The sequence below is a fragment of the Zalophus californianus genome, chromosome 5 (assembly GCF_009762305.2).
Source record: "Zalophus californianus isolate mZalCal1 chromosome 5, mZalCal1.pri.v2, whole genome shotgun sequence".
NCBI lineage: Eukaryota > Metazoa > Chordata > Mammalia > Carnivora > Otariidae > Zalophus > Zalophus californianus.
The window spans coordinates 78,926,808-78,952,448 of record NC_045599.1 but is presented as its reverse complement, the minus strand read 5'-3'; the positions used below and the strand labels follow the sequence as shown (position 1 = coordinate 78,952,448).

The following is a 25,641-nucleotide window of genomic DNA, read 5'->3' as shown; positions in this document are numbered from 1 at the left end:
TGAAAGCAATTCCTGTGGGACTGGCAAGGTCAAGCCCCTGTGATAAGTCTGTTCAGAAGGTTAAGAAGGTCCATCACTACCACAGTCACCTCAAGGTGCTGGGGAGAACTGGGAGCATTTCTCACATTAGAAATTGGAAATCAGGGAAGCCCTTGATAGAGTATTTGTATTTCTTGATCTTCTTGAGGCATCAGAGCATTTTTATTAATACAATGAGGATACCTTGATGTTGGAATATGAAATAGTGTCCTGTAGAAAGAGGCTGGCAAAGAGAAGGAAGGGAAATAAGAAATCCAGACAAGTTGCTTCTGGGGGCCTGCCAATCTTTGAGTCCAGTGTTTGATTATCTTAAGACTGTCCATCATAGAACAGGGTCTTCATACTCTGGGGCAGGGTAGTTTTAAAGCAAGCCACTGTCTAACAATTCTCTTATCTGCACTTAATTTTTAAGCCTTCCAGTATGTCTGATCATACCAAGGAAATAAGGAGAAGGTATTATGCATACAGGTTGTGTTAGAGTATGAAAGAATTACACTGTTTGTGATTCTTACAGTTTGCATGAAGTGGTGTGATATGAAGTCTAATCAGGCTAGATAGATGTGTAAAGCCTTTAATCCAGTTTGGGTTGATGTTTATGTGTATGGTGTAAGATAAGTGTCCAGTTTTCCCAACACCATTTATTGAAGAGAGTGTCCTTTCCCCATTGTATTTTTTTTGTCTCCTTTTTCATAAGTTAATTGACCATATATGTGTGGGTTTATTTTTGGGCACTCTGTTTTGTTAATATATGTGGCTTTTTTTATTGAATAGATGTCACATGTAACATTGTGTGAATTTAAGGCATACAGTATGCTACTTTGATTTATTATAATAATATGATTGGCATTGTGGTATTTCTCACATTACATAAGTATAGTATAATAGTATTGTCTATATTCATTATACTGTACGTTATATCTCTATAGCTTATTTACTACTCATTACAAGTTTATACCTTTAAACACTATCAGTCTTATCTCCCTAGCCCCCATCTTCTGGTAACCACCGTTTTACCCTCTATTTTTTTTACAAGTTTGATTTTTTTCAGATTCCATGTATAAGTGATATCACATAGTACTTCCCTTTTTCTGTCTGACCTACCTAGCTTAGCATAATGTGCTCAAGTCCCAATTATGCTGTGGCAAATGGCAAGATACCCACCTTTCTCATGGCTGAATAATGTTATATATATGTTACACACACACACACACATGTTTTTGATGCATTGGTATGTTGTTTCCATTTCTCAGTTACTGTGAATAATGCTGTAATAAACATGGGAGTACATATATCTCTTTGAAATTCTATTTTCATTTTCTTTGGCTACATACCCAAAAGTGGATTAGCCAGATCATATGGTAGACCTATATTTTTAATTTTTTGAAGAATGTGCATATTGGTTTCCATGGTGTTTAGATCAATTTACATTCCCACCAACAGCATATAAGGGTTGCTTTTCACCATATCCTCACCACCACCTGTTGTTCTTGACGTCTTGATGATAGACAGTCTAACAGGTATGAGGTGAAAATCTCATTGTGGTTTTGATTGGCATTTCCCTGGTAATTAGTGATGTTGAGCATCGGTTCATGTGCCTGTTGAACTTTTTGATGTCCTCTTTGGAAAAATGTCTTGGTTATTCTGTCAATTTTTAAATCAGATACTTTTTATCATTAAGTTCTGTGCATTTGCTATATATTTTGGACATTAACCCCTTATCCAATATATCATTTGGGAAATTTTTCTTCTATTCTGTAGGTTGTCTTTTCATTTTGTTTCTTTTTCTGTGCAGAAGTTTTTGAGTTTGGTGTATTCCCATTTGTTGACTTTTGCTTTCATTGTTTGTACTTTTGGCATCATTACCAAAAAAATCACTGCCAAGACCAATACTGATGAGCTTCTTATGTTTTCTCCTAGGAGTTTTATGGTATCAATTCTTTTGTTTATATTTTTGATCCATCTCATGTTAATGTTTGTGAGCGGTGTGAGATAGGGGTCCAATTTCATTGTTCTGTGTGTGTTTCTCAGCACCATTTGTCAAGGAGATTATCCTTTCCTCATTGGCTCCCTTAGTGCATATTAATTGACCATATATGCTAGAATTTAATTCTGGGCTTCTGTTCTTTTCTATTAGTCTGTGTGTTTATTTTTGTGCCAGGACCTTACTGTTTGTATTACTATGACTTTGTAATATAGTTTGAAATCAGGAACTGTGATACTTCCAGCTTTGTTCTTTTTTGTTAGGATTATTTTGACTATTCAGAGTCTTCTCTGGTTCCATACAAATTTTAGAATTTTTTTTTTAATTTCTGTGAAGAATGCCTTTGACATTTTGATGGAGATTGTATTGAATCTGTAGATGGCTTTGGGCAGTATGGCCATTTTTACAAATTACTTCTTGCCCATGAACAAGGGATGTAAAAATATGGAATTTTCTACAATTTTGCATGTCCTTCTTGCACAGGGACCATGCCAATCTCTCTGTATTATTCCAGTTTTGTGTATGTGCTGCCAAAGCAAGCACTGGGAATCTTTTATAGAGGCAGACTTCTTATAGCATGCCCAGTAATGGAGGCCCTATAATTAGGGATGTCATTAGTCCATAAGGAATCTTTACCTGAATTTAACTAAGCTCAGGGACAAGAACCAAAGCCAAGGTGCCTGGATCTGCATGTGGAATGTGAGCTGGATTTTACCTTTACACACTCATTTTTCCAGCTAGTTGAATAGAGTGCACAAGCCAAAAAACTCTGGGTATAATACCTGCTAATTCTATTTTTATTCAACTCCAGGGCAAAGAGAAAAGGTTGGCAATATAATTTTACCAAATGGGATAAAGATACATTCCTTTTGGCATTTGTCCCTAAATATTGTTTAAAACTCATGGCTGGTTTGCAAAAAGAAAAATAACTCATAGGAAAATCATAACCTTTGTTGTAATATGCACACCTTCTAAAGCAATAAAAATAAGCTGTTATGAAATAGGATAAGTGGAAGCACTAAGAGAGAAGTATTTAGGCTCTTGTACATTTCTTACATACCTACTTAACAATTACTATGTTGGATTAGAATTATTTGTCTATTTTTCTGCTTACTCCCAAACACTACCCTTAAAGGCAAGGAAAATGTGTTTCATATTTGAATTGCAAGCAAAAAACACAGTGCCACAGAGTCAGCATTTAATGAATGCCCAATACTCCTTATTTTTCACTATTGTACTTCCTTAGGGAATACTAGTGTTAAAAGATCTGAGATATAAATTTTGAAATAGCAACATGTAGATTCTTTCTAATGAGACAAACATAGGGGGACTGTTTTCTGTACTCACCCATTTCTTTCTAAGACTACTACAGCTTGGCAGCATACTTTTATAAAAATTATACCTTACAATACTGTTATTAACTATTTTAACTAATAGTTAAATTTTTAATGCTCAGGCTCTTTTATTTTACTATTTTCCCCCTATTTTACTCCCAGACTTTGAGGAAATAGTGTCAAGTTCTGCCAGTCATTACTAATTACAGTTGATCTTTGAGCAACATAAGGGTTAGGGGCTTCGGCCTCCTGAGCAGTAGAAAATCCATGTATAACTTTGACTTCTCAAAAACTTAACTACTAATATCCTACTGTTGACCAGAAGCTTTACCAATACAATAACATAAATAGTTGATTAACGTGTATTTTATATATGTATTACATACAGTGTTCTTTTTTTTAAAGATTTTATTTATTTATTTAATTGACAAAGAGAGAGAGACAGTGAGAGAGGGAACAGAAATAGGGGGAGTGGGAGAGGGAGAAGCAGCCTTCCTGCTGAGCAGAGTGCCTGATGCAGGGCTCGATCCCAGGACCCTGGGATCATGACCTGAACCGAAGGCAGTCGCTTAACCACCCAGGCGCCACCTACATACTGTATTCTTACCATAAGTTGAGAGAAAACAAAATGTTATTAAGAAAAACATAAGGAAGGGAAAATACATTTACAGCACTGTACCATATCAAAAACATTCTGGGTATAAGTGAACCCATGCAATTTAAACCCATGTCGTTCAAGTGTCAACTGCATATGATATTAAGTGGGTACTTAATGACTCTGAGCTCAGAATTGTATTTCTTTGTTAGAAACATATGAAAAGATATTTTCACTTGCAATTGTGTTGTATTTGTTGAACTTCTACACATAATGCCACACAAAATTGTTTTTGTACTAGTATTGGTGTGCTAGTAGTCACTGACTACCTCTGGTAACATAGCTCTGTCATAAAATATAACCTGACAAGTTGTAGCTTGGCTTTGAAATAGAAACATCAATTTGAAAGTGCCTAGAATAGAGTTAAACATCAGAAGAAATGACAGACTGTATTTAAAGTATGATTGTATTTAGTCCATGTTTAACGTAATTGCATTTCATCCAGTGTTGCCCTAAACATACATGTAATGTATGTGGTGTTCGTTTGTTTTCTTTCTGATCTTATTAAAAGTATTCTTATGTGAAGGTCCTCATAGAATTTTTATTTTTAAACTACAGACAAATAAAAATAGACTTTAAAATGCTTAATCTTATTCTATCCCAGAAGTACTGTGATCTCAAGGCAACAATTTGTAGTGATCCAGTAAAATAAAACTCTTTCCTCCTCTTCTGTTTAGGTTTAGTACCTACAATAGGAAGATACTTTTGGTAGCATTGCCATTGAAAGTTACCAGGTTTAGATTCTTTCTACTTGCAAGAGAGCTTCATTGTTGGTGATAAAGAATCAAGTAGAAAATTGAAAGCTTGGATAAGAAACTCTCTCATGATTTAGCACAAGTGAACATTTTTGTTTGGGGACTGAAATAAACTCCTTTTATCAATTTTAAAGAAATGCTTATGGTGTAAATAGGTCATTCACGATTCTTCAGACATGAGCTTTGCAAAATGAGCTTGGAAATGGTTTATATTTAAATCTAAAAAGAACCCATGATGAAATCATGCTAACTATAGAGCTTCCAATGTTTTATGTCATTTATAGAGAAAAATATAAAGCTGTCCCTGACTTCCTGTGGTAATTAGTGCCTCTTTTATGGTAGCATAAAATGCTCTAATGGTAATGTCGTGTGAAGTCATTGGTTTTTATCAACTGCTGAAATTAAATGTTGTCAGTAAAAATAGTGGATGTTGTCGCTAAAAATAGTGAGATATATGGGTGTGTCAGGCTTTCAGGGTGCAGAGACATATACCTGCCTGAACCGGGCTTTCTTTTGAGGTTCAGATTAAAGGCCCAACTTTGTAGTTTCATCCCTCACACTAAGGGAAGGTTATTGACTGCTACTTACTCACTTGCTTTTATGGAGGTGACAAAGAGAATGTCTGAAAGAAAGGAGGTCAGGGTGGAGGGAGGAATTAGGGAGACATTTGAATATTTTTGTTTATTTTACATTAATTTTTTCTCTCAACAAAGATTAATCTAGTATGTTTCCTAAATTTGATGACTGAATTCATCCTTTTAAGCTTTTCAAAAGCAAGAGAATGTTCAATTCTATTTTTATAGATCATGGTGAAAAAGACCAATGCTGGAGAAGAACAACAAATGAAGCAAGATAAAAGACAAGAGAGAAAGAGAAGAGGCGTAGGAGAGTGAAAAGTCTTCTTCAGGCTTCTGTATTGTTAGAGATGGTGAGGTTCTCTCTTCTCTTTTTCAACTCAATTCATCTGTTCACTTCTTTCTTTTGCTGTCCCTGTTCATTCTTGTCTTTGTTCATTCCTGTCTTTTCATTTGCCTCTTTAAACGTTCATTGTTACAAGAACCCTCAAGTTACACTTTACGATTACAACAGTGATTGTTAGAACCTTTCCCTTTATTCCTGTTTCCAATGGATGGTTAAGGCTAATGAACCTGTGGACACTGTCCCCTTTCTAAATCTGGACATGGCAGCCCTGCCCCAAGAAAAGGAGTTTCCTAGAGTCCTTGTCTAAGAGCAAATATTGAAGTAGAGCTAAGTGTCACATGATGATAGCCAGTTAGCTAATCTATTTCTGGGAACAGATTATAATTTAAAACTTTGCCATAACCCCATGGTTATTCACTTGGTGACAGGTAGAGAAAGTGGCCCTGGTTTTGGAATAAAAGTCTGAGACTGCTTACAAATAGGAGACATAAGAATAAATTCTTAGAAATAGAAATGGATTTCAAAGGGTAACATTTTATTCATTTCGTAAAGACAGTTCTAATTGTTTTAACTGGCTATTTTCACTTTCTGGGAAGACAGGATGGCAACATTCATAAGCCTGATTCAGAGTTAGTGTAGGACCATAGGACTGTGAGGGGGAGTGATGTGTCACATCCAGTCTGAGGCATTTAAGAGTTAGTGTGTTTCTTCCTCTCTTTCTTCTCTCTCTTGCTCTACCTTGGCAATCCTAGAAACCTTGGAAGGCAGACATCAGGAAATGGGGAGGAATCCCTGACTAGCTGCGTAGAGTTTTTATAAATGAAAATTTTTTATAGTAGTGAGGCCCTGATATTTGTTACTATAGCAAAACCTACGTGATCCTGACAATTACTTTTAATGCAGTATTGTGGCACATACTGTCAATTAAATGACAATTATCATTATTGTTAAGGTGGTATGTGAACCCAGTGGGAGATGAAGTAGTTATTATTCTTTCATTGATAATCTGTGAAAATGAAATTAAGACATATTAGCCAAATATGATGGAAAATGAATTAAGTTCTTTTGGTTCACTTTGGGGTATATTTAAGGATGAGAGCAATGGAATCATTTTCATTTAAGTATACTATATCTTTTTATTTAGGCAATCTCACATAAGCAGCAGTATTTATAGTATAAATTCCTAAACCGTGACCTAAATAGTTAAGGAAACAATTTTAGAAGAAAAGGGAGAGAAATGGAAAAGTAATAGAAGGAAAAAGAAGAAAGAAAAAAATTTTCTTTGTAATTATATCTCCTACCTCAATAGACTCCTATGGTAGTCTATGCGTGTTTTCAAAACTACTAACTAGGAGGGCCCAAATCATTGAAATCATGGAGTATAATAAATGGCTCAAATAATAAAGAAGCGGAATAATGAATAACACACTTTTAAGTGTCAAAGTTGGGGTCATCAATCATGGTTTGGCCACCTATATTGTTGGAACTTTGGAAGAAGATCTAGGAAAAATGACTGCACACAGGTCCTAGAATTAAACAGATTATGTCAGTTAACAGATCAACTTAAATTTGTAAGTATGACTCAGTTTTCTTAGCTGAACTTCATGCATTATACAGTTATTGTGATTTCAATAACCCAGTCACCCACTTTGTTGAGGACTGTGCATGTATTTGACATCCTCAAATTACTCTCCTCTTAGAAGAATAGAGCAGTGTACTTTAGCAGTGATTGTAAACCGTAGTTTCTCTTAAAATGCTTATGATTAGCTTGACATCTGGAAAATTGCTCTTTAACATGAATAGAATAAATTTTTTAATACACATTACCTAGTTAGATCTTTTTGAAACTTTTTAATTTATTATGCTTTTCATGTCACCCTGACAGAAAAATGGTGCCCTTATATGAAGAAAAGTAAAAAAGCGTTCATGTATCTGTCAGTCAGGTTTTGCTGTGGCAACGCATATTTCTTGTCTTTGGATTGAATAATCTTTGCTTCAGCTGAAATTGGCTAGGCTTGGATTCAGGGTTGCTTTGTATAGCTCTCATTCTGAAACTTAGGTGAAAGGAATAGTGGTCACTGGGGGCCTACCTACTGGCGGGTGGTAGGAAGGCAAGAGGGGCAAATGGAAATACATGATGCCTTTCGAAATCTCTGCTTGACTTGCACCATTTTATATCTTCTCATGTTACTCTGGTCAAAGCAAGTCCTGTGGGCAACACCCAAAACCAATGGGATAGAGGTGTATAGTCTTACTCTACTGGGAGGTCTCACAAAGTTTTTGACATATACTTCTATTACCGGGAGAGAATGAAATAACAGTGAACAGACTCCATTCAGTCACACTCGTTAACCCTGCATATGACTGTGGACTCTAGATGCACTAATGTCTAAATATAAAAGGTAAAAATATAAAGTTAATTTAGGAGAACATCTAGGGTAGTAGGAAGAACTTTTTAAACAAAAATAAAAAAGTACAAACAAGAAGGAAGAAAATTAATACATCTGATTACATCAAGATAGATTTCTTTTTAATAAAGGGCATTATGTAAAAGTTAATAAATAGATAATAGATTGGGGGAAGATACCTGTAAAGTTAAAATCAACTAAGAATCAATGCCTGGAATATGAGAAATTCTTATGAAAAGAGCAATTCTAATACAAATATGTATCAAAGATATGAGAAAGCATTTTCAAAAGATTAAAGTGAAAAAAGTACCAAGCACAAATAAGGGGAAGTCATAGAATTATTAGTAATCATAAAATATAACTTTAGAACCATTAGACTGGCTAATATTAGAGTGCTAAATAATACTAATCATGCAACAATATAATAGGAAACTTCATGCACATCTCATGGAGTGTAGATTTTTGTGGACATTTGGACAGTAATGTGGTACCAATGAGTCAGTTGATGTATATATAACCTCAGGATATAGCAGTTCTTATATGGGGTATATAATCCCAAACCATCCTCACACAAAGTCAGAAGGAGAAATACTGTGTGTGTTCTTTTAGGAACACTGGGTTGAAGACTAAAATGAAGTAAGGGAGGCAGCTTGCGTGCAACATTTAGGGAGACACTCACTTAAGTTCATGTAAGACATTAAGTACAGGGTAGTGTACTCACTCAGAAGATGAGAGCCTCCTTAAAATTTGTACACTAGTTGCCTTGCTTGCCTCACCCTAATCTCTTTGTACCCTGATCTCAGGAGGCAACTTGGAGTCAAAGTAGGTGTCTATCATTTGGACAGTAGGTAGATGACATGCGGGAAACGCACAGGATGTATGGAGAATGACACATCATTTAGAAACAATGGTTTAAAGATAAATACAGCTGTAGGAGTGAGTTTCAAGTTGTTTAAAAGAAAATAGGAAATATTGTCTGCTGTGCTTTAAATGCACATGTCAAATGGTATTTTATTTAAGAGGTGAAACTTAATTAAAACAAACCCAAAATAAATATACTGAGGAAAACTAAAATAACATAGCTTGTTTAAAAATGTTTCTAAAGCAATGTCCTTAAAATTGATAAAGCTAAAATGCATATTTTTTATAATGATCAAAACATTTTATGTATCAGAAACTTTTAAATATGTGGGGAAAGGTTTAGGTCATTATATAGAACAACAGCATATACCTTTAGATGTTCCCCAAAATGTGCCATATATATTTCTCAATTCAATTTAAAACTAAAACACTTTAAAAACTGATGTAAGGGCATACTGTCATCTATTTTGTCCAAAGACTTTCCTGAGCTTTTGGTGCAGATTTTGAGTGGTTTAAAATATTTTCATTTTTTAAATTTTATTTTATTTTGTTGATATAATAAATATATAAAATATAATTTTATATATTATATATAAATATAAAATATAAATTTTATTAATATAATAAAATTAAATTAAAAATAAATATAAACATAACACTAAAAATTTGATTAAAAATGGATGATTTGGAGACATTAGCAGAATTAAGAGTCGGAGTACAATGTTATGGTCCACTTTAAGTCAGATTTTTAATAGCTTTGTCAATTTTTACTATCACACCCTGGATGAAGATAGTAACTGAAGATGAGAAATTTCAGTATAGCAAAGAACTGCCAGATATCCACAAAGAGATGCTGAGTATTTGAAAGTGATCTCTACTGATCCCAAAACAATCTGGACCATCATTTGTTATAATCCAGCTTTCTGTTTTCCTGTCCTTATTTGCATTCTTCAATGTGTTCATTTACACAATATACTTAATTAAATGTGTTCTAATTCTCTGAGGAAGTTGTTGGCATACTTGATAAATTGATTTGAAACTCTTTTTGATGATACTGAGGGTTGAAATAGGTTTGGAATAGGTTTTAAAAAAGAACAGAAAAATAAAATCATAATCTAAATTCCTTGCAAAAGAGATAGTAACTCTCAATATGAGTTTGTTTTCAGTCCTATTTAATTTGGGAACTAGCTTATTTGCATACCTCTAGGAGAAATCTTCCTTACCCAGAATAAAGAATGACAGTGTCAGATTTTAAACTACTGTGTTTCCCAAGTAGTATGGCAACTTGTTACCTCCTTCTATAGGTGTTGTTAATTGTAGAATAGGCTGGTCATTGGTACAGTCTCACCAAAGTTAAATTTATAAGATTTATAAATTGAAAGATTTATAATTTATAAGTTACACAATTTACAAGGTTTATAGGCATCAGGTAACTTCGTGTGCAGAGTAAAAACATGGTAGGTGCCACACTTCTTTTTCCTTGTGCACAGATTGCATCTTCATTAGATTCTTCTGAAGGCTATATTCTAATTTGGAACAAATAGAATAGATTTCATGTCAGTTTTGTGGATGGTGAGCCACTAGGCTGGTGCAGTGCTGCTTCCTGGGGATGCTACAGAGAAGAGTCTATAGCGAACCTGCACACAGGTTCTCCCCTTCAACAGGCACAAGGCTCAAATGTGAGGGGAAGAAAAATCAGGGATTATATAGTAAGCCTTATCTTTCCCTTGTTGCAAATAGGATGACTGACTACAACTACTACTTTTACTAATATTTATTAAATACTTATTTTTAAAATGATTTACATATATATTATATGTATAAAGATTATATGGGTTATACTATTGCTATTTTACAGGCGAAAAAATTAAGTTTGGAGAGGTGAGGCAATTTACTCAATGTTATACTTTCAGGGTTAAACAAAGCATTCTGACTTATGAATCCACATTTTTGGAAAATTATAATGAGGAGGCTATTTGCACTTTAAACATTTTATTTAAAGATTTTTTTAAACCACAATTATGTAATTATTTCATAATACTGTCCCTGATATAAACCAGATACTAGAAGCTACTATGCACTGTTTCCACATATATACTATACTCATTTTCCATTAAGTTATAACTTTAACTTAACTCATGATTTTATATTTCATTTGGTGGTGCTTTTTAAAAATGAAATATTTTCTAACTGTAAGCTATAATCTTAAGAGGTTTAGTCAGTCATATAGCTAATTAATATAGATGTCACTCTTATTTATATCACATTAATCATATTATCTTATTTAACATTCCAACACTAAGAAAAAGTGACTAAGCTAATACTGTGAGAAGCCATATTTCATTTAAAATTGTTAGAGAACAAGGTGCTGCTTTTCTCTATTAGGTGAAAATTCTAAATTATTATTTAAATGGACTCATTTGCAAATTAAAGTTAATTAACTGCATTCATTAAAGTTACACTTACCTACAATGATTGACTTGATGAAGAATATGATTTATAGTTATGCAAATGCCATTTAAATTTTCATGAATTAAATTATAACCTCATAATCACAGTAAAGTTACTCAAAATATATTGTCTTGTAAAAATGTAATAATATAGGGTATATATAGATTTTTGTATATATTTAAGTATTGTTTATGACTAGAACTTACTAATTTCTCTAAAAACAAGTAATATCTTTTAAGAGAGTGATGCGTCCTTGAGTTTCATCGTGGTTGAAAGTGTTCTATGCATGGTGTTATATAAAGTATTACGAGACTAAGTGTGCCATCTATTTAGTTTATGGTCTGTACAGGGTTCAGTGGTAAATAGTGTGTCCTTTTTATCTTCCCTAAAACTCCGTGAATCTGAAAGATTTTTCATAAGGATTTCTATGGACAGGTTCCATTTTAGATACTGGAAATGCAGTACTGAATTGACAGACAATAATCTCTGCCTTAGCGGAGCTTAAATTTTAGTTGAGGAAAAAGATTAAAATAAGTATATTAATTAAAAAATAATATTTGTCTTAAACAGAAAAGGGAGTTAGGATTGTAAGTATGACAAAGAGAGGGCATAATTTTACAAAGGGTTCCAGAAAATTCTCATGAAGAATGCAAAATAGGACTGAAGAAGAAAATCAGAATGATATTTTATTTATCTTTGGAAGAGCTTTACCAACATAAAGAGCAAATGCAAAGCCCCTGAGATAGGACTTTGCCACCAGAGAGAGACCCAGTGAGTAGAGGAGTGGTGTGAGATAAGTTTAGAGAGGTAACTTGCTCCAAATCACATGACACAGATGATAAATGGCCAAAGCAAGGACTTTAAGAGATAAATGACAGGCAATCAGATTAATGAATTAATCGATGGATGGATGAATGAATATATAGATAAGTAGATGGAAAATTTGACTAATAGATACCCGATTATTTAGTTATTCCTTCCAAGAACATTGTTCAGTCTAGTTTGATATCTGAAGCAGTGGATGCCTAAAATAGGAGGAAGAAACCGAGTAACTAACCATGTATATAGCTGCCCAATATTTCACTCTGTTTGCATCTGAGTTAGATACAGAACTTAAATTGGAAGAAATTATATCCCTGAATTTGATAGTTCCAAGATAAGAATATAAACTTTGCAGAATGCTTTTACATTATACTCTAATAATGATAGCGGCCTTTAAGTCACATACAGGTTTCATATTTATATTATGGCAGCCTCTCACTGTAGATCTGACCCCTTTTTATAGTTCAGAAATTTTTTATTTTATATAGAACTCTGTCAGCCTCTATTTAACAGTCTGTTCTGTACCAGCACTGTTCAAAGATTATAAATGGAAAAGTCAGACATACAGCAATAAACAGCAAGAAGCAAGATAGAAGGGACGGTAGGACAGAGTGAGTAGTTGGAAAGATCCTGGCCAAGTGGATGAGAGAAATGGCAATCCTCCCTTCTATTATTGAAAAGATGGTGGTTAATAAATACTGAGCAGTAACAGGGCACCTGGGTGGCACCAGGGTCTTGGGATCGAGCCCTGTCTCAGGCTCCCTGCTTGGTGGGGAGCCTGCCTCTCCCTCTCCCTCTGCCTGCCACTCCCCCTGCTTGTGCTTGCTCTCTCTCACTCTCTCTGTCAAATAAATACATAAAATCCTTTTTAAAAATATTGAGCAGTAAGAAGTTGAGCACTTAGAAATTATTTAATGTCCTGCAAGAACACAGTATGCTAGTCAAAGTAATTTTTTCCCAAGTGTAGGTAATTTACAGAATTTACTGATAAGATCTTCTTAAGTGTAAAAGTTCTCTCTTTTTGTGAGGACAATTTCCTGATTTCTGTCAGTGACTTTTAGCCAAAGACCTCCAGAGAAACATTAGAAGTGAACAACTGGGTGCTCACATCAGTGAGGGAAAGCATACACACCATCGGGGAACATGGAGCATCTCATAAGAGTGTTAGAATCTGTCTCAGGATTTAGTTTTGGTCTAAGGAGGAGTGGGCTCTCTGGAATGGACACTGTCAGAAAGCAGGGACAAGTCTATGATTGGATCAAGGAGTAAAAGTTAGTCATTTTTTTTTTTTAAGATTTTATTTTTAAGTAATCTCTACACCCAAGGTGGGGCTCGAACTCACAACCCCAAAAGTTAGTCATTTAGTAAAAAAAGTGTTCATTTTCTTGTGAATGGTATAGTAACCTTTTTATTTGTACTTAGACAAATTTATAAAGTGGCCTTTTTCTCATTTGTGTCTCAAGAGTGACCTTATGTTGGTATATTGTGAGATTGTTTATCAAATAGGAGAATAAATGGCCTGCATATGTCAGACCAGCTTTTCGAATGTGAGGAGCTGTTCTGTCTCCTTTGTTTTCCCACATTTCTCAGAATTTTCTAAGGAAAATTAGCCTACATACTGCAGACATGAGTAATTTTGATAAACTATGTAACTTATATGCAAAATCTAAAATTATCCCACTTCCTCAATATACAGAAAAAATAAAAGGTCATTCAGCATAAATATTATTTAATACAATCCTAAATAGGTTTTAACTTAGAATATATCATTTCAATAAGCTGCTATTTCTTCTAATGGCCATTAAATTATTTTGAGTAATAAAACTCCTTCACTTATTAGAAATATATGCAATAACAATCTGTTCATCATTTGTAGTATTTTGAAAAAGATTTGACAGAATATCATTTGAGTGAATGTATTAGTTATTAATATGAAACATTCTGTGCAATATAAAATATATTTTACATTCTTTACATTTGATTATGTCATTTGGCTGATATTCTTTGTAGTTCAATATCCTCATATTTGAAGGACTAAAATTTTTTCAACAGCTTTTTATCAGTGAATATTTCTGTAAGTTTTCTTGTTTTCCTCTCCTAAAGCTATCTTTTGTCACATTGACTTTTTAAGAGACTTTTCTGAAACAGTTTTAGGTTTTCATAAACATTGAGAAAATAAAGGAGTTCCCATATACTCCACACCCAGTTTCCCCAATTAACCTCTTACATGATACACCTGTTAAAATTAATGATCAAATATAATAATTACTAAAGTTGACAGTTTATTTTTATTTCTTCTTTTTTGCCTAGTGGGTAGGATGCCATTCAGTCTATCTTCCATTGAATCCATTTAGTCATATCTACTTAGGCTTTTCTTGGCCGTGACATTTTTATCAGATTTTTTTGTTTTTGATGAACTTGGCAATTTTGAAGAGCACAAGTCAGGTATCTTCAAGGATGCTGATCTGTTGGAATGTTCTAATATTTGCCTCATGAGTAGACTGAGATTGGGTTATGAGGAGGAAAACCACAGAAGTAAATTGACATCATACCAAGGGTATGCATTATTAATGTGATTTATTATTGTGGATGTTGACCTTAATCACCTAAGGTAGTATTTGTCAGGTTTCTCCACTGTAAAGTTATTCCCATCTGACCCTTTCCACACTCCATACTGTACTCTTTAGAAAAAAGTCACTATGTGCAGTCCAGTCATAGGAAATGGGGAGTAATCCTCCCCCACCTAAAGGCATAGTACCTATATAATTTATTTGAATTCTTCTGCATAGAAGATTTTTCTTCCATTCTTACTGTTCCACAATTTATTTGTACTAGTATAAATTCATGGTTTATTTACACTGAGAGTTATAATCTCATACTATCTTTATTTTTCCTCAAATTGTTTCTCCTTTGGCCACTGGGAGCTCTTTGAGTGGGCTCCCATGTTCCTTTAACACGGCATATCAAGTATGTGTATTTCTTTGTATGTTTTTGGTATATTCCTATTTTCTGGCATAACAAGATGCTCCAGGCTTGTCTTGTAAATCTAGTGAGGCCTACAATCAGTCATTTTCCAAAAAAAACTATGCTTCCCTTATTGGAGAAGCATATTGGAAATTAGTCTCAGTGTTATGTATGCTTATTGATACTGCGTTATCATTGCTTCTATTCAGCTGAAAAAAGCAAGGAAATACATACCTGTATAGTAACGTATGTACAAGTACACATATATAGATAGGTGAATGTCTATCATTATTTATACTGAGGTACATATTGATGTCTTCAACTCAAGTTCATTACCATAACCTGGACTACTCTCTCTCATCTATTCCTACTTCAACAGTACGAAACGTGGCTTCTAATAATCTATAATCCATTTAATTGCTCAGTTCTAGTACACATGTATAGCAATACCATAATTTTTACCTTGTACTCACATGGGACACAGCTTTATGAGTTAGAGTACAGTCTTCATGTTTGGTTCCTTTTGCCCTGAGTCTTACAGAAGCAACTCCTATCTAGTTAGTAAGGTCAGCATTTTTATCCCCTCAGGTATCTTCACTAATGCTTTTTAATGTTTGTAATATGGAGAGATTCTTTTGTCACAGTCTCTACTCCATTTTCAGAACGTGTTTTCTTAAATTTTCAAAAAATTTGCATAAAGATTTGGTTTTTATGTTGCAAAGTTCAAAGGATTTTGACAAAGCATAATGTATCATACAGTATAGTTTTGCCACTCTAAAAAAATCACCTAATTCAACACTTTCCTCCTGCCTTGAGATTTCTGGCAAACTGAGCATTTTACCATTTGTATACATTTTTCTGTTCTAGAATATCATGTAATTGACACCATTCCTTATATACCCTGTTCAGACTCGTTTCATTCAACTTCAAAATATGCATTTAAGATTCTGCCATGTCCTCTCATGGCTTAATAACTTATTTTTTAAAGCACTGAAGAATATTCTACTAAATGGATGTACTACAGTTTCTCTGTTGCCTAATGGTGTACATCATGGCTGTTTCATGTCATGACAATATAAATAAGCCATTATGTTTTGGTGTGAACTTGGGTTTTCAAGTCAGTAACTAGGAGTATGATTGATGAATTATATGGTAATATAAGGCTTAAATTTCTAGGAAACTGCCAAATTGTTTTCCGGAGCAGCTGTACAATTTTGCATTCCTACTAGCAATGAATGAAAATTCCGCTTTATCTATATCCTTGTCAGCTTTTGTTATTATCAATTTTTTGGATTTTTATCTGCTGTGTGTAGCACTCTTTCATTGTTGGTAATTGTACTTCCTTAATGACAAATGATGTTAAACATTTTGTCATATGTTTATTTCACATTTAGGTAACTTCTTGGGTGAGGTATCTGTTTAGGACTCTTGACCAATTTTTAAATGTATTTTCTTACAGTTGAGTTTCAAGAGATTTTTTTTTTTTTTTGGATATTTTGGGTGGAAGTTCATTAACAGATATGTGATTTCCAAAAATTTTTTCCTAGTTTGTGGCTGGCCTTTGAACAGTATCTTTTGAACAGAAAATTTTAATTTAATAAAGTCCAACTTTTAAATTTTTTTCTTTTACAGGTCATGCTCTTAGTATTGCTCACAATTTCTTTTTTAGGGTATAATTGACATACAGTATTATATTAGGTTCAGGTGTACAATATGATTTGCTATTTGTATATATTGTGAAATGATCACAATTAGTTAACACCATATATAGTTACTGTTTTTATAACACTTAAACATTACTCTGTTAATAATACTATATTGCATATCTGAAAGTTGCTAACCAGAGTCATCATGTTATATGTTACATACCCATTATTTTTTTATAACAGGAAATTTGTACCTTGTGACTCTCCTTTCACCAATTTTGCCCAACCCACCCCTCCCTACCATTCATCTATTCTCTTTACTGAATTTTTTTTTTAAGATTCCATATATAAGTGAAATCATGCTGGCTTTTTCTGACTTATTTCATAATGCCCTCAAGTTCCATCCATGTTGTCACAAATGGCTACATTTAATTTATGGTAAATGATATATTCCACTTAGTGCATATATAATTTTCTTGATCCATTCATCCATTGATGGACGTTTAGGTTATTTCCATATCTTGCCTATTGAAAATAAGCTGCAATGAACATGGAGGTGCATAAATCTCATAATTAGTGTTTTCCTTTTTTTTTTTCTCCAGAAGATACCCAGAAGTATAATTGCTGGATTATATGGTAGTTCTAATTTTTTGAGGAGCCTCCAACCTGTTTTCTATAAGTAGCTGTACCAATTTCCATTTAGCTGTACCTATTTCCATGATGACCAACAATGAAGAAGGGTCACTTTTTCTCTTTGTCCTGAGTAACACTTAACATTTCTTACCTGGTTGTTAATAGATATCCTAAAAGATGAAAAGTGATGTCTCATTATGGTTTTGATTTGGATTTCGCTCATGATTGTGAGGTTGAGCATCTTTTTATGTGTCTGCTGACCATCTGTAGGTTTTCTTTGGAAAAAGTCTGTTTGTGTCTTCTGCCCAATTTTATTCAGATTGTTTGTGGTTTTGGTGTTGAGTTGCATAAGTTCCTTATATATTTTGGATACTAACCTATTTTCACATACCTGATTTGCAGATATTTTCTGCCATTCAAGGACTTGCCTTTTCATTTTGTTAATGGTTTGTTTTGTTGTGCAGAACCATTTCAGTTTGATGTAGTCCCACTTTTATTCGCTTTTGTTGCCTTTGCTTTAGGTGCCAAATCCAAAAAATCATTGTGAAGACCTTTGTCAAGCTTACTGCCTATGTTTTCTTCTAGGAGTTTGATGGTTTCAAGTCTTACATTCAACTCTTTAATTAACTAAGTTAATTTTTGTGTTTGGCATAAGATAGCAGTCCCATAGTTCCTTCTTTTGTATGTGGCTGTTCAGTGTTCCCAGTACCATTTACTGAAGAGGCTGTCTTTTCCCTGTTTTGTATTCTTGGTTCTTTTGTCTAAATTAGCAGACCATACATGTGTAGGTTTTTTTCCTAGGCTTTCCAATTGTTTCCCATTCATCTCTGTGCCTTTTTTTTTAATGTCAGTACCATAAGATTTTGATTAGTTTTGCAGTATAGTTTGAAATCAGGCAGCATTATATGTCCAGCTTTGTTTTTCTTTCTCAAGATGGCTATAGCTCTTCAGGTTGCTTGTGGTTCTATACAAATTTTAAGACTGCTCGTTTTATTTCTGTAAAATGTGTCATTGGCATTATAGTGATTGCATTGAATCTGGATATTGCTTTGGATAGTATGAACAGTTTAATAGTATTCTTGCAGTCTACAAACATGGAGTATCTTTCCATTTAATTGTGTTCTTCAATTTCTGTCATCAATGTCATGTAGTTTTCAGTGTATATATCTTTCATGCATTTTTTCTCCATATATTGAGATATGATTTTTATCCTTAATTTTGCTAATTTGGTTTATCACATTGATAATTTGTGGATGTTGAACCATCCTTCTATCCCTGGAAGGAATCATACTTGATCATGGTGTATGATGCTCTTAATATATTGTTTAATTTGTTTTGCTAATATATTTTTTCTCAAGATGTTATTTGACAGAGAGAACATGAGCAGAGGGAGAGAAAGAAGCAGGCTCCCCGCTGAGCAGAGTCTGACATGGGGTTCCATCCCAGGACCCTGCGATCATGACCTGAGCAGAAGGCAGATGCTTAACTGACTGAACCATCCAGGTGCCCTGGTTTGTTAATATTTTGTTAAAAATTTCTACATTCATGTTCATCAGGAATATTGCTCTTTAATATTTTTTAAAGATTTTATTCATTTATTTGACAGAGAGAGAGAGAGAGAGAGAGATCACAAGTAGGCAGACAGGCAGGCAGAGGGAGAGGAAGAAGCAGGCTGCCCGCTGAGCACAGAGCCTGATGTGGGGCTCGATCCCAGGACACCGGGATCATGACCTGAGTGCAAGGCAGACTCTTAACCAACTAAGCCACCCAGGCACCCCGCTCTTTAATTTTCTTATGGCATCCTTTCAGGTTATGATATCAGAGTAATACTGGCCTCATAAAATGAATAGAAAGTATTCACAGCTATTTTTTAAAATAATTTGAGAAGGATTGGTATAAGTCCTTTCAGTGTTTGGTAGAATTCACTAATGAAGCTGTTTGGTCCTGAAGTTTTGTTTGTTGAGAGGTTTTTGATTACTGATTCAGTCTCCTTACTATTAGTTGGTCTACTCAGATTTTTTTTCTTTTTTTTTTATGATTTAGTCTTAGAAGGTTTTATGTTTCTAAGAGTTTATCCATTTCTTCCAGGTTGTTCAATTTTTTGGTGTATACTGCTTGTAAATAGTCTCATGTTCCTTTGTATCTCTGTGGTACTATAATCTCTTCTTTCATTTCTCATGGTATTGGAATCTTCTTTCTTGGTGAGTCTCGCTAAGGGTTTATCAATTTTGTTTGTTTTCAAAGAGCCCAGCTCTTAGTTTCATTGACCTTCTACTGTCTTTTTAGTGTATTTCATTTGTTTTTGCTCTGATCTTTATTTTCTTCTTTTTACTAACTTTGGGCTTCCTTTGTCGTTTCTTGAGGTAGGCCTTTAGTACTATGAAATTTTCTCTTAGAACAGGTTTTGCTGCATTCTCTAAATTTAGCTTTTATTTACAATTTCATTTATCTCAAATATTTTTCTTTTGATTTCTTCTTTGCTTCATTTGTTGTTTAATCTCATGTATGATTTCCCCAGTTTTTTCTTCTAATTGACTTCTAGCCTCATACTACTGTGGTCATTAAAGATGTTTCATATGATTTTAATCTGAAATTTGTTAAGGTTTGTTTGGAGACCTAAAGATATGCTCTATCCTGGAGAGTGTTTCCTGTGCTCTTGAAAAGAAAGTTGATTTTGGATAGAATATTCAGCATTCAGCTATTCAGCCCATCTGGTCTAACATGTCATTTAAGGACAATGTTTCTTTATTGATTTTTCTGGTGAAAATCTAGATGATCTATCCATTTAAGTGGGGTATTAAGATCTCTTACTACTCATGTATAGGTATTTCTCCCTTTTTAGGTCTTTTAATATTGCTTTGTATATTTGATTGCTTTTATATTGGGTTCATAAATATTTATGTTATATCCTTTCCTTGGATTGATGTTTTTATCAATACGTAAAGCCTTTTGTTTTTGTCACAATTTTTGTTTTAAAGTCCCTTTTGTCTGATATAAATATAGCTACCTCAGCTTTCTTTTTATTTCTATTCTGATGAGGTAGGTTTTTCCCTCCCTTCAGTTTCAGTGTGTATATCCTTATATCAAACCGGAGGCTCTTGTAGACAACATATAGATGTATTTTTTTAGCCTATGTCTTTTGATTGGAGAACTTAGGTATGTACTTACTTCCATTTTTGTAGTTTTCTCTGTGTTCCTTTTTTTCTCTTATTCTCTTCCTTTGCAGTTTGGTGACTTTTCTTGGTGGCATTCTTAAAGTCCTCTCTCATTATCTTTTGTGCATATATTATAGGTTTTGCTTTGTTATTACCATGAGGCTTACATAAAACGTTTGCTATTTACAGCAGTCTCTTACTTTGATAATAACTTAAGTTCAAATACATTTTGAAACTATTTTTACATGTTTTGTTTTTGATGTCACTTTTTACAACTTTTGTCTTTTAACCTTCATACAGCTGTGTAAGTGATTAATCTACATTTATTATATACTTTTGCCAGTATGATTTATGCTTTTATATGTTTTCTTGTTACTTAATTAGCACCCTTTCTTTTCAGCTTAAGCAACTCTCTTTTACATTTTTTCTAAGGCTGATTTAGTAATGAAGTCCTTTAGCTTTTGCTCATCTGGAAAAGTCTTTCTCCTTAATTCTGAATAACAACTTTGCTGGACATAGTATTCTTGGTTGGAAGTTCTTAATACTTTGCATATATCATGACCTTCCCTTCTGGCCTACAGTTTCTCCTGAAAAATCAGATAGTTTGAGGGTTCCCTTGTATGTAACAAGTTATTTTTCCATTGCTCTTTTTAAGATTCCTTTTCTCTAATTATAATGTGTCTGAGTTTGGGTCTCTTTAGGTTCCTCTTCTTTGGAATCTGAGCTTCCAGGAACTGTGTATTGGTTTCTTTCCCCAGGTTAGGGAAGTTTTCAGCCATTCTGTTTCTCAGTCACTTGGTTGTGGTGGCAGCACCTTCAGGCTCAGTCAGACACACAGTCAGGAGTGGCACCTCCCCTGCCATGAATGTTCCCTCATCCTCCACCTGTCTGCCTACCCAGGTGCTGTCATTTTTTTATATTCTGCCTTTGCTATATTTGCTGCTCTAACTCCACTCACATACAGACAAGGGACGCATACTGTGGGGTGGGGGTGGCAGCCTCCTAGATCCTCTCCTTCTGGTGTCCACCTCAGCCATTATTTCTTCAATTACGTTTTTGGCCCATCTCTCTCTCCCCCTTCTGAGACAAATGTAATGCCAGTGTTTGTCTGCTTGATGTTGTCCTTCAATCTATCTTCACTTTCTTTTTCCATTCTTTTTTTTTTTTTTTTTTTTTTTATCTTTTTGCTGCTCTGTTGGAGTTTCTCTGTCCTGTTGTAAAGTTGACTGACACTTTCTTCTGCTTCATCTAGTCTGTTGTTGAACCCCTTCTAGCGTATTTCTTTCATTGCGGTTATATTCTTCAGTGCAGTGATTTCTGTTTGGTACTTATATTTTCTCTTTGTTGAAGTTTTGTATTTATCCATTCTGGTCTCCAGTTTGGTGAGCACCTTTATGACCATTACTTTGAATTCTATCAGGTAATTTATCTCTACTTAATTAAGGGTTTTCCTGTGGTTTATCTTGTTTCTTTTTGTTTGGAATATACTCCTCTGTTTTCATTTTGCTTGACCCTCTGTGTTGGTTTCTCTCCATTAGATAAAACAGCCCCCTCTCCCAGTCTTGAAGGTTTAGCCTTGTGTAAGATGAAACTTATCATTCAACCGTGCCCTGGCTCTTGGTTGTCTCTCATATATGTGTGATTGTCCAAGAAGACTATTTTATTTTTAATAGCTCCCAGTGGTTGATATTATGCCAAGACTTGTCAGTGTCCCACAGTGAAGGATCACAGTAATCACTTAGATTCATGCTCACTGGAAGCCAGATTCGCAGGCAGCCACCCCCCCCCCCTTTTTTAGGGCTACAGGGGATATTTAAGTGTATATTTACTGGGAAGAGTACTTACTAACCTGAACAGAAGGAGCGTGAGTAAGGGAACTCCCTCTTGGCACACATACACAAGACCTCCATCATATATAATATAGAAGGCATTTCAGTTTGTGAGCCCCAGGCCAGAAATTCTTTTTTATTAAATCTAATATTTATGGATTCCTACTGAAAGGAAAATCCTGAAGAAGAATAAGGGCGGGAATGTACAAATTAATAAGTTATATCTTCACCATAATATAGAACACATCCCTTGCAGATCTGGTTCAGATTATTGTTTAAGATTTTTATTTTTTGAGAAAGAGAGGGTGCATGCAAGCAAGGGGAGGGAGAGAGAGAATCTCAAGTGGACTCTCCATGCAGAGCATGGAGCTTGACATGGGGCTCGGTCTCACAACCCTGAGATCATGACCTGAGCTGAGATCAAGAGTAGGTTGCTTAACCAACTGAGCCACCCAGGCACCTCACCTGGTGCAGATTTTAAAATCCCAAATACATTTTTAGTCTTCTACATAAGTGTTTGGAAGTTACTTTTGTGTATTTAAAATGAAGTTATTAGTACATTTGTACAGTAGTAACTGAACACCAGGAAGACCAAGACAAACACAAACAAATACAGTGTTCCCAAAGCTGTAGTCTGAAAAGTTGATTCTATATACATGAATGAGTTTCTTTGCTAGAAAATCCAAAGAATATAAGGAATGGAGATATGTAAAAAGGCTTTCTTGAGGGGAAGAAGGATACCCATTATGCACTCAGTTTTCTTTCCTTTTGCCACATTCATATTCTTTTCCTGCAGTCTGTTGTCCACGTGTTGTTTCTAAGCAACTGAGGAGACCGCTGTCTCTAGGAGTTTTTGTTCAGACTATCAAGTTCTGCAATGGCCTCATCAGAAGTCATTTTAGCCAGTGTGCAAGCAAGCTCTGGGTTATTAAGGATCTGAAGAAAAGTTAAGAGCCAGCCCCAGGCAGATTGTGTATGTGGATTGCATCTCTTTTTACTTTTAACAAAAGCCACTTGGTATGCTCCTTGGAAACTATCATTTGTTTTTGATCATTTGCAGCTTCAACAAATTGTACAAGAAATAATCTCCATTTTCAGAGAGAAGACATTACTCTCTGGATTAGTTGCATTAGCTTCAAATATTCATCCAACAATTCCAATACCATGAGGCATATGGACTCCAGTTTGGACTCCCCTTTGTCCTAATAGTCCTTAATCAGCTGCAACTTTTTGTAGGAGGATATGTTTTCTGATCATTGCTGGAGAGAAAGCACTGAATAGATCCTCTACCCTGACCATGTTCGTGTAGGCCACTGGGAACATGTTGCCCTCCCTGTTGGACAGCTTGGTGCCTTATTTCATCACTGCCTTCAAGGAGGTGGATGTATCATTGTAGTGTTCATCCTACTTGGCAGCCTCACCTTCTGTATCTGCCCTGTCTTCTTGAGAATAGGGAGAGAAGAGTGGGGCAGATTAAGTAGAGGTATGCAGATGGCATTCATGTGCATTGGCTGCAGCCAAAGTCCCACCATTTAGATCTGCTTTAGACTTTACCTGAGGACCCCTCCAGTCTCATCCTTCCCTGGAGCCAAGGGGTGGGGCACCACCAGAGGGAAGCTTTTAAAGTATCCAAATATAGGAGGCAGTCCAAGGTAGCAGGGGAGGAAAACCCTGAATTCACCTCCTCCCCTAGACACACTCAATCTACACCTACATTTCAAGCAATTCTTCTTGAACTGAAATCTGAGCAAACATCATCTATCTATACAACAACAATGGAGGAACCACATAGAAAAGATTAGGAGAGACAGAGACATGGTAACAACAGAAACCCCATCCCCAATGCAGAAACCTGCAGTAAGGGAGGGTTATCAGTGAGAGGCCCACACCTAGACTCCCTTGCTCTGGAACACCAAAAAACAAAACAAAACAAAACAAAACAGCTTAAAGGTCAACTAGACTGTAAGTGAAGGAAATCTACTTACTAATCCTGGAGTGTCTGCCAAATCGTCTGGGAACTACTGGAACTCAGACTGTCAACAGAGGCAGGATCCAGGCATTCTAGCCAGCCTACTAGGGCTAGGCCAATGTGCCCTGACACCCTAGCTCATGTCAGGTAGTCCCAGCTCATGTCTGCTTGAGCTCTAACCAGTTGCTGAGGCAGCCCCAAAGCAGCATGCCCTGGCAAGCCTGCCAAAGCTGCACTAGCAGTAGCCCTATAGCATGCCCCAACACAAGACTACTACTTCAAGATGGGGAGAGGTAGGTAGTTGTTCTTCCTAACTCAAACACAAAAAGTCAAACAAAAGGAGGAGACAGAGGATTAATTTCCAAAAAATGAAAAAGATAAAATGGCAGAAAAAAGTCCTAATGAATTGGAAGTAATTTATCTGATGAAGATTTCAAAGTAATGGTCATAAAGATGCTCACAGATCTCAGAAAAGAACCAATCAGAGCTGAAAAATACAATAAATGAAATGAAAAATACACTAGAGGGAATCAACAGATTGGATGATATATAACAGAGGTAATCACCTATGAGAATAGCAAAGAAAATCAATCTATATATATATAGATGTGGATATTTGTCTATAGACATATCCTCATTTTAATAAATACTTTAAAATAAAATTAAAAATTCTTTTTAAGAGACTTGTGGCACACCACCAGATATGACACGATTTATCTTCCCTACAACAGGCCCCTTCTTGCTGTTCTTATAGTACAGCAAGTAGTAACTCTCATCCTGATACCTACAGACAAAGGCTCTCACCTATTAATTGAAAGCTACCTGTTGTAAGTATTCTCCAGCCACTTGACTTTGTAGTGTTTCTGTGGTTAAAAGTGAATGGTTTCTGCTATCTAGGACATTAATTTGGGTCCAAACATAAAGCAAAAAGTGTTCAGAAGGTAATAATATAATTTAGGTTATAATGGAACACATTTTGAATATCTAAAAGTAGACCTTATCTTTTGAAACAGGCATTTTTTTTTCTAGTTTGAAACACTGGGAAGATAAAATAAGTTTGTTGGCAATGTTTTCTCACTTTTTCTTGTGATAGGAATGTAGATAGATGTTAAAACTGAAGACTTTGTTGGTGGTGTTGCTATTTCAGAAAGGATGAACTTGGAAATTTTGTTACAAGTTGATGATTTATTTCTCAATGCAAGCATTGAGAAAATGCAC

At 34.9% G+C, this 25,641-nt stretch overlaps 1 non-coding gene across 1 annotated transcript; it reads right to left on the bottom strand.

The window, feature by feature from the left end:
- Window positions 1–2,458: 2,458 nt before the first annotated feature.
- Window positions 2,459–2,563, bottom strand: LOC113930032. The gene has a single exon (XR_003522411.1). It is a non-coding gene; the product is annotated as a U6 spliceosomal RNA (small nuclear RNA).
- Window positions 2,564–25,641: the final 23,078 nt, after the last annotated feature.